Source organism: Gracilinanus agilis, chromosome 2 (genome assembly GCF_016433145.1).
Source record: "Gracilinanus agilis isolate LMUSP501 chromosome 2, AgileGrace, whole genome shotgun sequence".
Classification (NCBI taxonomy): Eukaryota; Metazoa; Chordata; class Mammalia; order Didelphimorphia; family Didelphidae; genus Gracilinanus; species Gracilinanus agilis.
This window is the reverse complement of record NC_058131.1, coordinates 108563166-108578646: the sequence shown is the minus strand read 5'-3', so window position 1 is coordinate 108578646 and position 15481 is coordinate 108563166.

Here is a 15481-nt window from a genome sequence, read left to right as displayed (position 1 = left end):
TATATATATATATATATATATATATATATATATAGAGAGAGAGAGAGAGAGAGAGAGAGACTCAAGACTATATCTATATCTATCTGTTTATCTAACTATCTATCTATCTATCTATCTATCTATCTATCTATCTATCTATCTATATCTATTGACTCAATTTTATAGTGAAATGTCAGAATTATAACAAATTATCCTTGGTTCACTACTAATCTCTTTGGGAAGAATTCTAACATCCCCAATTGCAGATGATTCTTGCTGATGACTTTAGGTAGATACAACTTATCATTTAAAGAACTGGCCTATTAATTCCTATGCTTTTTAGTCATTTTAAAAGAAAATGGACTTTTATTTTGTCAAAAGCTTTTTCTGCATCTATTGAGATAATCAAATGATTTATGTTAGTTTCCTTATTGACATGGTCAGGATAGTGATATCACTGAATACCTGGTATTAAATCTAGTTGGTCATAGTGAATTATGCTTGAGATATATCGATGTAGTCTCCTTGCTAGTATTTTAAGTTTTTTGCACCTACATCATTAATTAAATTGACCTATAATATTTTTCTCTGTTTTTTGCTCCTCCTGATTTAGGAAACATTACCATATTTGTGTCATGAAAAGAATTTGGAAGTATTCCTTCTTTGCCTATTTTCCCAAATGTTTTATGTAGCATTGGGATTAATTGTTCTTTAAATGTTTGATAGAATTCACTTGGAATCCATCTATTTTTTTGTTTTTGTTTTTGTTTTTGTTTTTGTTTTGCTTAGGGAGTAAAAACAACGGTTTGTTCATTTTTTTCTAAAATGGGATTATTTAATTAATCTATTTCCTCTTTTGTTAATCTCAGCAATCTATATTTTTGTAAATATTTATCCATTTCACTTAGATTGTCAGATTTATTATTATTATTTATAAGAAGCTGCTTAATTTTCTTTTTAATACCGACTATTGTTCGATTGCATTGATGGGCAAATGATGGCCCACAGGCCAGATGCGGCCCCCTGAAATGTTCTATTGGGCCACCCAACATTATTCCTAATCTGACAAATACAATGAGTAGGATACAATTCAATGAAACTTTGAAAGAGTTGTCTTAGAAAAGGAGTGACAGATGAGCATTTCCTTTCTTTTGACTCTTTCTTTAAAAAGTTTGCCCATCATTGCTCTATAGCATTTGAATTATTTGTTTCTAGCTATTTGCAATACTTCCTTCTTGGTTTGGGGGATCTTGAATTTAGCTATAATATTCAAGGGAGCTATCATTTAGGGATTTCTTTATAGAGGTGATCTGTGGTTTCTTCAATCTATATTTTATCCTCTTTTTCAAGAAAATCAGGGAAGTTTTCTTTTATAATTTCTTATATTATGATGTCCAGGCTTTTGGCTTTCAGATAGTCTAATATCTCTTAAATTGTTTCTCCTGGATCTATTTTCCAGGTTAATTATAATTCTTTTGATTTTGTTTTATTATTTTTGGTTTCTCATTAATTTAGTAACTTCTACTTGCCCAATTCCAATTTTTAAGGAATTATTTTCTTCTCTGAGCTTTTGAACCTCCTTTTTCATTTGGTAAATTCTATTCTTATTTTCTTTTTGTGTTGCTTTCCTTTCTTTCTTCCATTTCCCATGCCTCTATTAATTGATTTTTTTCAATCCTTTTTAAAGTCTTTTAGAGTCTGAGTCCAATTCATATTATTTCTTTGGAACTTTGCATGTGTTTACTTTGCTTTCACCATCCCATTCTGTGTCTGTGCCTTGCTCTAATTTTTCTCCTCAAAATTTTTCTATGTTTAGTTTTTTTATGTTTGCTCATTTTCCCAGCCCTTATCTTGATTTCCTTTTTATTTTAAAGGTGGACACTGTTCTTGGGTTAGAGCAGGTACTATCATAAGCTTCAGTTTTTCTTTGCTGACAGCCTTAGCTCTATTTTTGGGTTTCTGCAAGTTTCAGTTCTTTTAAGGTGGTATGATGACATATGGGATGGGAACTCTGAAAGTCACTTCTCATTTATGATTCAACCACCCACTGGAACCACCGAAGACTTTTCAGAGCTCAGAGCACTGTGATATATTGTATGTTGAGACACAGGGTCTAGTCTCAGGCTTGGACAGGGCCTTTAGTCTTTCTTTAGACTTGATCAAGTCAAGCAAACTGTGAACTCCCTTGTCCTGGGCTTTATAACTTAGCCTTGATTTTGGGTAGGGACTCTGGGCCTTGCATGTTGTAGAGTGCCTTGTGGTGGGATTCAAGTCCTCACTTCAGGCCTGGGCAAGGGTTCTGAACATCCCCTTGGGCTTGCGCCAGCTAGGTGGTCTTGCTTACTGCCCTGTGCTGGGGGGGGTGGGGCCTCAGTATCTGTGGACTACCTTGCTTTAGTGCTTGGGGCCTTATTGCAAGGCCTTATTGGGCCTTGAAATTTTTAGCGGTGGGTTTGAGATTGCAATGATCTTAGATAAGGCAGGGTCTCAGGGTCTAGATGTTGATTTGGGTTCATATTCAGAGCCTAGAACAGTAGATGTGGGGTGGAGTTGGGGGCTTGCTATTACACTGTTATTCCTTGGTGTGGCCTCTTGTGGGCTGCATTTCCTTCTTTCCCCAGTAAAGTGGACCTTTTCTGCCTACCTTTCAATTTTTCCCTGCATGGAAGTTGCTTCAATCCATCTCCTTTATGGCTGTTTCACTAAAATATTCATTATTTTAGGATTGACTGGAGAGGATCCTGATAGTAGTTTGAGCTTTCCCAGATTCTACTCCACTATCTTGGCTCTGCCACATTCAATTATTTTCAATCATTCTTTTATGTTAAATACAACATCATGTCATCTATTAAAAGTAAACAAAAATGTTTTACTATTTTTACTTATGGTTACTGTAAAGATGGGTCCAGTTGGTAATGGATAAGCAATGAAGTCACAGTAGGGATAAACTGCAAGGACTAGCAGGGGGTAGTACAGTGAGTGAATGGAATTCTTACTCCTCCCCTTCCTGGCAGTTGCTACTCCTGTAAACTGTTATAACAGAATCCCTTTTTGATCAAGAATGGAGACTATTTGGAGTTGGCTTTCCCAGGGCTAAATTGGCTGACAGATAGAGAATAATCCTACATAAATGAGCAACTTCCACTGCTAGAAGATTATTCCTAAAGTCCCAGATAGATTAAGTCCTCAGGATGACTTCAAACAGCAGTCCTGCACTCTGGATTACAGCTATGCTCAGAGTTTGACTGGATGAAGATTTGGCTTTGGTAATACATGATTTGGATTGGTAAATATAACTCTTCACAATCCACAAACTTAATAAGGGAAGGGATTTATTAATTCAGGGAAACATGGAAGGAGAGATAATTTCTAGGAAGGAGAGTGAGGTAAAATTATCTAGTATCTTCAGGATATTGACAGAAATAGCAATCCCCCAGAGTATGCCTTGAATAAACTTATTCCCTTACTCCCTCACAAATTAAACTTTCTCTTATCATCAAGTTTAAAATGATGAAAGAAATATTGATTGTGATCTATATGGTTAGAGATTGGCTGGGATACTACATATAAGGTATTTTCAAAGTGCTCACAGACTATGTCAAATGGAGTATTCAACAAAGAAACACCTTGCTCCCTGCAGTTAGAGATAAGCTAGCTGAGAAGAAGTAATTCCTACCACTTTCCCAGCCACCAAGTTCCCCAAAGAGTGAGTTTGCCAAGCTGGGTGTCCTACTTTTATACCCACACTCTTAACTGCCCCAGCTTCCCCCTCTCCTGGAGTTCCAGGGAGTTCTAATGGAATTCTGTGAGGCAGTTCACCCCACTTAATATCATGCATGTTACATTAATCCCTTAATTTCAATTTTTCATCTTATTGTTATAGCCAACATTTCTTTGAACTATGACAAATAAAACTAGTGGCAGTGGAAATTTTTGTTTCACCTTTAATTTTATGGAAAGGATTCTAGTTTATTGTCTTTACATATAATGATGGTTCTTAATTTTAGATATATACTAATTTTTAACGGAATCTTGGTGGACCAACAGATAAAGTGCCAGACCTGGCATCATGAAAATCTGATTTCAAATTCAGCCTCAGATATTTGCTAGCTTTGAGTTAGTCATTTAACCTTGCTTGTCTCAGTTTCATCATGTGTAAAATGAATTTGAGCAGGAAATGACAAACCACTTCCATACCTATGTCAAGAAAACCTCAAAATAAATCATAAGGAATTAAATGCAACTGAACAACAAACAACAATAATTATATTTTAAAGGTTAAGTAAATACATATTTTGTCATTTCATCTTGATTTTTTAAAAAATCCCTTTTGAGTAACTATGGTGATAGAGCTAAATAACTCAGAAGACAAAATATTTCATTTTAAGAAGAATTTAAATTTTAGGAAGTTCTTTCTTATATAAAAAATGCTTCATGTATCATCCATTAAATGATAATACTTGTGCACTCTGAAACTACACAAAATAAATTCCATTTTCCCATAGAATATCTCTTCAACTACTAGAGAGCAGCTATTAATTTCTCAATGACTTTTCTTTTTGCTAAATATATTATGTATGCTCAGTTTTTTCAACCACTTTTCATGTTTTGACTTGTTACAGTTTGCCCATATCATCTTTCAATGCGGTTTCTAACAGACACCAGTTTCAATAGTTGTGCAGAAAATAATTTATTAACTATTGATCTGGACATTTTATGACTATTTAACAACACATAATATTGAATTACAGAGGTAGTTAAGAAAACATGAGTTCAAGTCTTATCTTTGATACCTACTAGCTCTGTGGCACTGGCCAAGTCTCTTAATGTTTCTCAGAAATGTCTCAGAAAATAAAGAGCAGAGCATGTGCTCATGTGCTAATAATGGGTATCAGTAGAAGGATTTTTCACTGTGACATTTATAGGATCATGAAATTTGTAGAAGAGATAGGTATGAGATATGTAAAGTACTTTAGGAATCAATTCATTCAAATTTCTTATGTAAAAGATGAGAAAATATACTCAGACCAGTTCATCTATAACTTTAATGCAACAGATTTTGTGGTCTGGCTCCTTGGGAATGGTCATGTTTACTGACCTCTTGCTGAATAACAGAAACTTTGCCTTGCCTTGATCATCACACAACAATTATGAACCATGACTGGGAAGTCTATCAAAAACAATTGAACATTAAATATTTTGAGGAACTGAATTTTGCATTTGTTGAATTGGAAAATAGGATGTATAGTTACAAATGGAAGGAAACTTATTTACCTGAGAGAACACTGAAGACAAAGATCTAGGTGAGTTGGTCAAGGTCACATAAGAAGTAAGTGGCTGAGCTGCAATTTGAACTCCTGTCTTTGGACTATAAATCACTTTTCTCATTGAAACCCACACCATGGCCAGTACATATGGGGAGAATCAACTTTTTATAATTACACTAGTTTGAGGAATTTTATTCTATTTTATTTTTTTGTGATTTTAAAAATTTTATTTAATTAATTAGTTTAGAACATTTTCCATGGTTACATGATTCATGTTCTTTTCCTCCCCTCCTCCTACCCCCCTCCCATAGCCAACAAGCAATTCCACTGGGTTTTACATGTGTCACTGATCAAGATTCATTTCCATATTGTTAATCTTTGCATTAGGGTGATCACTTAGAGTCTACATCCCCAATCATATCTCCATAGACCATGTGATCAAGCAGTTGTTTTTTTTAAAGGAATTTTAAATGTGCTCTTAAATTCAGAAAGAAAAAAATGGAAAATAAAAAAGGGTAATATTTGTATATATATGTAATTTTCTTTCCTGTGCTCTAGTTGGTTTGGGCTTATTGTCAATCAGGAGGAACCCTAGGGATTTACTTTATTGAACAAGATGTTTAATTGTGACTGTTGCAAAGATATTTCGTGTTTAGAGAAATAAATTCTAAAGAAATAGCATTATCAACTTAAAGGAGAATAAACTTCATTCCTGAACCTGTTGAGAAACATTTTTCTATGTATCATGGCTATTCTAAGAAGACAGAGAATCAATTATTTAGAAGGAAGCTTAGGTAAACCCAATTTAATGAGGAATCATATTTTTATTATTTTTAAATATACTTTTTAATAATTTTAATTTTATTAACATTTTTAAAATATTGTTTTCAGATATTTGAGGTAAGATGTATATTTAACATACTACATATAAATATACACACATGCTTATTCTGTATATAGGTGACATTAACATTTCATATATGTACATATATCCATGTAAGTATGCATATCCATTGACAAAGATTGATGAAATTAGCGATATGAATTAGCCCTGTGATTTTATTAGTGTATGAAATGCCCAGGTAAGGAAAGGAAATGCCAAATGCCCTAATGGTTACTCTCTCTCTCTCTTTCTCTCTCTCTTTCTCTCTCTCTCTCTCTCTCTCTCTCTCTCTCTCTCTCTCTCTCTTTCCTCTTATGCCTTTATATATATGTATTTTAATATATATACTCACTTCTCTATGTGTGTATGAATACATGTATGCAAATATATGCATAAACAGTATGTGACATGTATGCATATACTGCACATATATTTTATATTGCATCTGTAGCTGTACACATATAAATACAAGGCATCAAAATATCTAAAATAGAGCTCATTATCTTTCACTCAAAATTATACCTCTTCTAAACTTCCCTAATTCTACTGAAGGCACCATCATTTTTCTGTTGTTTTCAATTTTATAACCTCAGAATTATATTTACCTTATGATTCTGTGTTTCCCCATGAAAACAATCACTTACCAAATCTTACCATTCCTACTTCCAATATATCTCTCACATTTAATACCTTATGAATTCAAACTTCAGCCTAGGCTTTTATCCCTTGTGCCTAAGTGATCACATGAGCTTTCTAAGCAGCTTCCCTGTCTCAAGATTTGATCACTTTCTACTTCTACATAAATTATTTTCGTTAGGCAGAGTTCTGACCATGTCCTTCTAAATAAATTCTAGACACTGCCTTAAGGCGCTAAAGATATATGACCTCCTCCATTTAACTTTTAAAGGCCTCATGAGGAAGCGTGAGTTATAGGGTTGATTAAATATTCCAGCATGATTCATGAAGTCCAACAGAGTAGTCAAGTGGGAAATGAGCATTTATGTGTGTGTGTGTGTGTGTGCTTAAGTATATATGTATATATTGTGTTGGCAAGTAAGTAAATATGATATGCATGTACTATATATGTATAGATAATGTATTCATATAAATCATAACAGTATTATATATTTATAATGTTAATTATATGTAATTATTCTAGTTAAACAACATTATAAGGTTTCTATAAATTATGTTGTTATACTATTTTAATATCACAAAATATTAAAATTATAAGCCATTATATGCATGCATATATTAAGTATATATTATCTATGGAAATGCACTTAGCTTACTACTTGGATTATTTTCATAATCATTTTCTTTAATAAAAATGCCTGATTGGGGGCAGCTGGATAGCTCAGTGGAGTGAGAGTCAGGCCTAGAGACAGGAGGTTCTAGGTTCAAACCCGGCCTCAGCCACTTCCCAGCTGTGTGACCCTGGGCAAGTCACTTGACCCCCATTGCCCACCCTTACCAATCTTCCATCTATAAGACACCGAAGTACAAGGGTTAAAAAAAAACAACAAAAAAAAACAAATAAAAATGCCTGATTCTTCCTTACCTCACAAATATATAGGCTCATAAAGGAAGCAGTGAATGAACATGGTTATCTCAATGCTTCCCATCAAAGTAACTTTCTGGCTTCAATTATCTTCATGATGAAAGTTCTTTTAATTTTTTTTTTATTTTAAATCCTTTAACTTCTGTGTATTGACTTATAGGTGGAAGAGTGGTAAGGGTAGGCAATGGGAGTCAAGTGACTTGCCCAGGGTCACATAGCTGGGAAGTGTCTGAGGCCGGATTTGAACCTAGAACCTCCCGTCTCTAGGCCTGGCTCTCAATCCACTGAGCTACCCAGCTGCCCCCTTTAATTTTTTAATTGCATGGGTAGTTTTCTTAGTTCCCTATTTCATTTTCTATGTGCACACAGTCACATGAGTATTAAATACTTGGTATTGAGTGAGAATTAATTAAGGAAAATAATTTCTTAGACCTGTTAAACATGTTATATATTTAGAGAAGATCATTATTGCCTCATTTCCAGAATTCAAGAAATTACTTATGTACTAAAAAAGGCAAACAATTCAAAAAGATATCATTCAAATAAAATCAAGTTGTTAAGGATTTTAAGAGACATTTTGAGAGATATTTTCTTAACTCTATGACAAATATAAGGAAAATATGCATGCACACTCCCTCCCATCCCTAAAGTAATTGATTCTTGTGATTGATAAAAGGTTGACAAGCTCTGTTTTGCTGAGAGGGAAATATCTGCTTTCAAGAGTAATAGCATCTCCTATCTATCTGAATAGAATTGACTAAGTGCCACAACTATATGGGTATTTAAGAGCTATCATCTCATCATTAGATTTAAAATCTCCTAGAAGACAGTCAAAATAGAACTTGTCTACCTCATCAAAGTCACTGGGCTAGAATTAAGTAATATCCAAGAGCTACTCTGGGGATCATCTTCCTCAAAAGAAAAGACAAACTAAGAAAAGGATCAGGCTCCAATTTCTTATACAAAAAAAGTACTTATTTTCTCTTTTCTATCACTGTGTAGTAGAATATTTGGGGTTTCAAATTCAAAGAAAACTAAACTTAATGTATAGGCTTAGGTAAAATTATTTTGAACTCTACCATTTCATGAACTATGAAACTTTTGTTTAAACAAAACGGCCCACATGCAAACTTTCTTTTAAAAATATTTTACTTTCCCCCTATTCCATGTAAAAACAATATTTAACATTAATTTTTTAAAGTTTTGAGTTCTAAAGTCTCTTACTTCTTCTGACCCTTCCTCATTCACATCCCTTCTCCCCAGTCATTCTCTGAGACTGCAAGCAATCATAAAAATTTAACATTTTCAGTCATACAAATCTTTTCCATATTGGTTATTTCATGGGAGATAACTCAAATAAATAAACTAAGCAAATGAAATATGGTACATTTCAGTTTACATTCAAACTTCATCAATTCTTTCACAGAGGAAGATGGCCTTTTTAATCATGTGTCTTTGGGATTGTCTTACCTCTCTGTATTGCTGAGAACAACTAGGTCAATCACAGTTGTTCAACAAGAAATATTGCAGTCATTATATATAATGCTTTTCTAGTTCTGTTCTCTTCTCTTTATATCAGTTTATGTAAGTCTTTCCAGATTTTTCTGAAATCATCCTGCTGATCATTTCTTTTAACACCACTAAAATTTTCACATGAAATATAGTGTATCAGAATATATTAACATTTTTTGTTGCTAGGAAAAATCTATTTCATTAACTATTATTTGAAGTTTTGTGATTCATCATATTTTACATTATCCAGGATAATCATGAAGTTATAGTATACTGATTGTTATGCTTGGTGATTGCAAATTCTATCTTTCACTTATTTTCCCATTTTTAGGCTAATATCTTAGTTCTTAATTTATAACTTCCTTGCAAACACTATTATAAGATAATTTCTAGAACTTTCTGAAACTGTCATCAGAAGAGTATAAGACATTTCATCCATAGGTATCTCTTTATTGGACAATCATCCTCCAAATAACTGTTTTTAATATAACTAATTCTAATAGAGCTGGTCATTTTAACCCAAGTAGAACTACTCAACCAATTTACACCCCTTTACTATGCTTGAAAAAAAGTGATGAGCCATGCATTCAGCTAATCAAATTAATTGAAAAGTTAAATGTTTGCTAAGTTGTTTATGATGTTCTTTAGGGCTTTTGTTCAAATAATAACCTTACTATCTTTTAACAGCTATTTACTCTTTTAATTATCTAGGAAATTTATTTCTTTTGAAATCATTTATACTAACATCTTATTTTGTTTCCATCTCAGCAAAATAAGCCCTTAATAATAATTTTCCTCATTTTGGCAAAGAAAACATAGCAAATGAGGAGACATCTTAGAAATGAGTTGTCCCTGATAGAAAATAACTCTATATTGGAGTTGCATTAGAAACTTCCCTAATTAAAATTATGTAGTTAGAAGTATCTATAAACCAATATTATGTGTTGTATCTGTTCATTTTAAATTAGTAGTGAATTAAATTGGCAAATAGGAATTTTAAAGATATGTAGGCTAGTATTCTAATGTTTCTTTTTTAAATATTAAATTCTAGGTAGTTATAAGTATTTCTACCTTCAATGAGAGACCAGGGTCTTTGATTTAAAGATAGAAATGGCCTGAGATAATCAATCCTTTTTTTATTCAAACCTTACAATGAATATATTGAGATTTTCCTTAAGACTAGAATCACATTTAGCAAATAGAAAAAGTCTCAGAGTATATCTATATACCTATACAACAGCAAGTCTATTGTTAGAAGTCCTTTGGAAAAATGAATGTAAATGCAGTCTTTAGAAAGAAGCAGTGCTATTTTTATCTTTTCTTTTTTTGTAAAATTCTAGATTTCAATACCTTTGTTTCTTGCAGACCAAAAACCTTCTTTCTGAGAACTCATAGAGACTCTGGGGAAAAATTATAATCCTGCTTTGTTTCGTCACAGTCTTTTGTCCAAGGCCTTTAAGAGTGTCTGACTATCAAATTTACAAGAATCGAAGTCATTCCCCAATTTACAAATGATCAAGGGATATGAACAAACCAATTTTCAGATGAAGAAATTAAAGCTATAAAAAATCATATGAAAATGTTCTTAAATAATTCTGATAAGGGAAATGCAAATTAAAGCATTGAGGTACCACCTTATACCTATAAGATTGGCCAATAAGACAGTAAAGGAAAATGATAAATGTTAGAGGGAATGTGTTAAAATTGGGACACATGCATTATTGGTGGAATTATTGTGAATTGATTCAAACATTCTAGAGAGTAATTTGAAACTATGCCCCCTCCAAAATATGAAACTCTAATATCCTTTGATTCTGTCTAGCAAAGTGATCATAAAAAGAGGAAAGGATCTATTTGTAAAAAATATCTATAGGAGCTCCTTTTGTGGTGTCAAAGAAATTAAAATTGAGACGTCCATCGACTGGGGAATGGCTGAACAAATTGTGGAATATGTTGGTGATGGAATATTATTGTGCTACAAGAAATGATAAGCTGGAAAGGTCTACATGAACTGAGGCTGAGATAAATAAGTAGAACCAGGAGAACATTGTATACATTAACAGCAATATTGTATGATGATCACCTGCGTAAGACTAAGCTACTATCAGCAACATGATCCAGAACAATTCTAAATGACTTATGACAAAGGTTGCTATCCATCTCACATTAGTTTACAGTTTTACTTTGGGGTTTTTATTTTATATGAGTATTCTCTTACAACAATGACCAATATTGAAGTATGATTTTCAAGATAAATACTGTACAATCCAGATTAAATTGCTTATTGCTTGTGATCTTTCAGAGAAAGGAGAAAAAGGAAGAAGGAAGACAATCTGCATCTTATAGTTTTGGAAAACACAGATTAAAAATTGTTGTTACATGCAGTTGGAAAAATAAAACATTTTTGATTTTTTTTACAAATGGTGTCTGAGTGTTAGTCATAGGATTATTGATTTAAAACTGGAAGAGAGCTCAGAACCTAATTAGCCTGCCTCCCTTCATTTTACCATTTTTGGGGGAAAGATGCAGGGAGGTTAGGTGACTTGCTTAAATCAAGATATGAATTTAGGTCTCCCAATTGAAGATCCAGTGTTCTTTCTCCCAATACTACCCTGTCTTTGATTAATATTGACAAGGTTCTCTGTCACTGCAAACATTCTTAGCCATAGGCCCAGGGAAATGGCATTAATTTTCCAGGTATTTTTCTCACTTTTTAAGGAGACTGTCACATGGTTTTGTAGTGTTTGCTGACAAAATTTTTAATATGGCATCTTATCAGTTAGGGAGTCTGTGGGAAATGTAATTTTTCCCAGTAGAAGGAATGACTAAAGAGTTATATAGGCAGAAATGAACTAAGAGAGACAGCATTTAAGTTAAAGCCTTTCTAAGATTCAATTTCCTTATCTGTATGTGAGAATAACAGTAATTGTTACCTCACTAGGTTAATGTGAGGCTCAAATCAATAATGAATTTAAGCCATTCATAAAATTTAATGTGCTGACAAATACCAGTTATTCATTTAATAAAACAAATTAAAAGACTATCAGGAATTAACTTTAAAAATTCATAATGATAAGGTCTAAAAAATAGCTATATAAAGTGGCTAGGTGAATGCCTACTTCTCTCTCCTGTGTCATGATATTTCCTCTAGGAGGACAGTATAATATATTCTTAAGGAGATTTGAGAAATAGACTCTGGACAGACCCAGGCATGATATGTTCTTGTTTATAAATTTCCATTGGCTAACAATCCTCAAAAGAAATGATACCTTGGTCCCCCAAATTTGGAGATTTTGTGAATTATATAGATTACACACAACCTGCTACCTAGAACAATTTAATAGCTTTCCTTTTGAAGGATAGTTTAAAGACTAGACAATTGTTTTCTATTGGTACTAGGCTAAAAAAGATTGATCTAATTCAGGGGTCTGCAACATATGGCTCTCGAGCCATATCTGGTTCTTTTGAGGGCCAGATATGGCTCTTTCTGCAGGAGCCATAAAGTCAATTTTTTTCAGGCGCTGTTATAGGAGCGAGCACTGTGAGCACTGACAGAGGAACCACAGCACAGTAACTAACAGTTTACGCATGACATCATGAGTCACGTGATACGTCAAAGTTATGACATCACGTGTCACATACCTTTCGGTACTGAGACTTCTAAGATAGAAGGCTCCCTCATTGATATTGCTGCATGAGACGAATATTGGTCTTTAGTTCGGCTTGGTAGGTGTGCTGTGTGTTCCTCCTTCTGCCCTCCTTTTACTCTTTCCACACCTGTTACTGACATCTTGGGGTTCTGTATAGTGACTGATCACTTTTGCCTACATTCGCTACCCCTCTGCCTCTGATTTACATGGCTTTATCTCAGTGTATTTATACATTTACAATCCGTCCCTGCAACTGTCTCACTTGTTTTACCTATTCTGCTGCTATATTGATTTTTCAGTGAGGACACTGCCTTGTTTGTTACCTCTATTCATGGGGTCTGCACTCCCTATTTGTGGGATGGTTATTGTTTTTAACTTTTCTACCTGCTTTTAAAGGGGAACTATAGTCAGATTACATCTTTACATATCCTTCATTAGTGAAAGGCGTTTCTCCCCAGTAGTTGTTTCATTTGATACAGAATGATTGAGTAGGCAGCACTGATAAATACCTGTACCAGGAAATGTATGTGATGTGTCCTGGCTAGTTTTCCATGAAGAGGTACCCTCCTCCCCCACTACTTACTAATGCCTGCACACAAGTCATGTTATTTTTGTAATCTCCTGATTTCCTATTTAATGTATGTGGCCAAATGGCTTAACCAGCAGACCGGCAGCTTTTTCTTCTCCTGTTGCCTGACTTGAGAGAGGGAGAGGAAAAAGTATTCTTCCCTGAATTTTTCTCTTTTTATTTCAGCAATTTTCTTAGTGTAAAGGAGTTTTATATGTATGCGTGCAGCTATATCAGTACTATAGTGCCCCATTAAGTCTTGTTTTTTGATTAATAAAATAGCTTGAATTGGACGTTTTTCTTTCTTTTTGTTTTCACAGCTGGAGAAGGGGACAGGCCCTTGCTCGTATTTAACTTCAAATTTTCTAATTAAACTGAACTGCACTTTCCTTCCTTTTAATAAAGTAGTCAGCTAACTAATTGCAGAAACCCTTTTATTGAAGAAGATGGCTAAAAGAAGAAGAGGAGTATTAAAGGATGATGAGTATCATACTTTTCAGCAGAAATGAACAAAAGAATTTGCCTTTGTGGAGAGAGCAGGTTCTGCAGTGTGTCTAACATGCAATGAAAAAATTTCATCGATGAAATGGTCAAATATAAAGTGACACTTTGACCTACACCATACTACATTTGCATCGAAATATCCCACAGGGGAGAGCAGGAAGAAAGCATGTGAAGAGCTACTGTGCAGAGTGCAAGGTAGTCAGCAGTAACTCCGTGTTTGGACCCAACAAGGTGATTGGGATTTGGCTAGCTTTGCTGCTATACTTTAGCAATTGTGAGAAACGGAAAGCCATTCACAGATGGGGAGTATGCCAAAACATTCATGCTTGATGTTGCCAATGAACTTTTTGATTACCTTTCAGATAAAGACAAGATAATCAAACAAATAAAAGGCATGCCTCTGTCAGCAAAACTGTTCACAATCGTATGATAATGATGGCAAGTCAAATTGAGGAAACACAACTGAAGGACATAAATGCAACACTATTCTTTTCTCTCACTGTGGATGAGTCAACAGACATAAGCCATTTATTCCAGTTCAGTGTGATTGCAAGGTTTGTTGTCAGTGACATACTACGTGAGGAAAGTCTTGCTGTTTTGCCTTTGAAAGGGACAACAAGAGGGAAAGATTTACTCAAGTCTTTCACTGAGCTTGCTAATGAAAAAAATCTACCAATGGATAAACTTATTTCAGTGTGTACTGATGGTGCTCTGTGCATGATGGGGAAAAAAGAGGATTTATAGCACTTCTTCATGAACATGAAAAGAGACCCATCCTAAGTTTTCACTGCATCCTAAATTAGGAGGCACTTTGTGCTCAGATGTGTGGTCAGCAGCTTGGTGAAGTGATGTCGCTGGTCATTCAGGTGGTCAATTTTATTGTTACCCGAGCTTTAAATGATCGCCAGTTTAAAACACTGCTGGAAGAAGTTTGGGAATAATTATCTTGGTCTGCTTCTGCACAGCAATGTGTGTTGGTTGTCAAGAGGGAAGGTGCTCAACCATTTCACAGCTTGTCTGAGCGAAATCCAGACTTTTCTTGAAATGAAAAATGTGGAGCATCCTGAGTTAACCAACACTGAGTGGCTCCTGAAGTTCTACTATCTTGTAGACATAACTCAACATCTGAACCATCTCAGTGTGAAAATGCAAGGTGTTGGAAATACAGTCTTATCCCTTCAACAAACAGTGTTTGCATTTGAAAATGAGCTAGAAATCTTCATCACTGACATTGAAACAGGTCGTTTACTACACTTTGAAAAATTGGGAGAGTTTAACGATGCATGTACAACAAGTGATCCTGCTCAACATCTTGATCTTCAGCAGCTACTGCGCTTCACATCTAATCTGCTATAGTCATTCAAAGCACGCTTTGGAGAATTTCATGAGCACACTTGTCTTTTTAAGTTCATAACCCATCTACATGAGTGTGCAGTGGACAGTGCTGACCTGAGTTACATCTCCGGTGTCTCCATCAGAGATTTTGAGATTCAAGCTGCTGATCTGAAGGCCTCAAACATGTGGGTGAATAAGTTCAAGTCACTGAATGAAGATTTG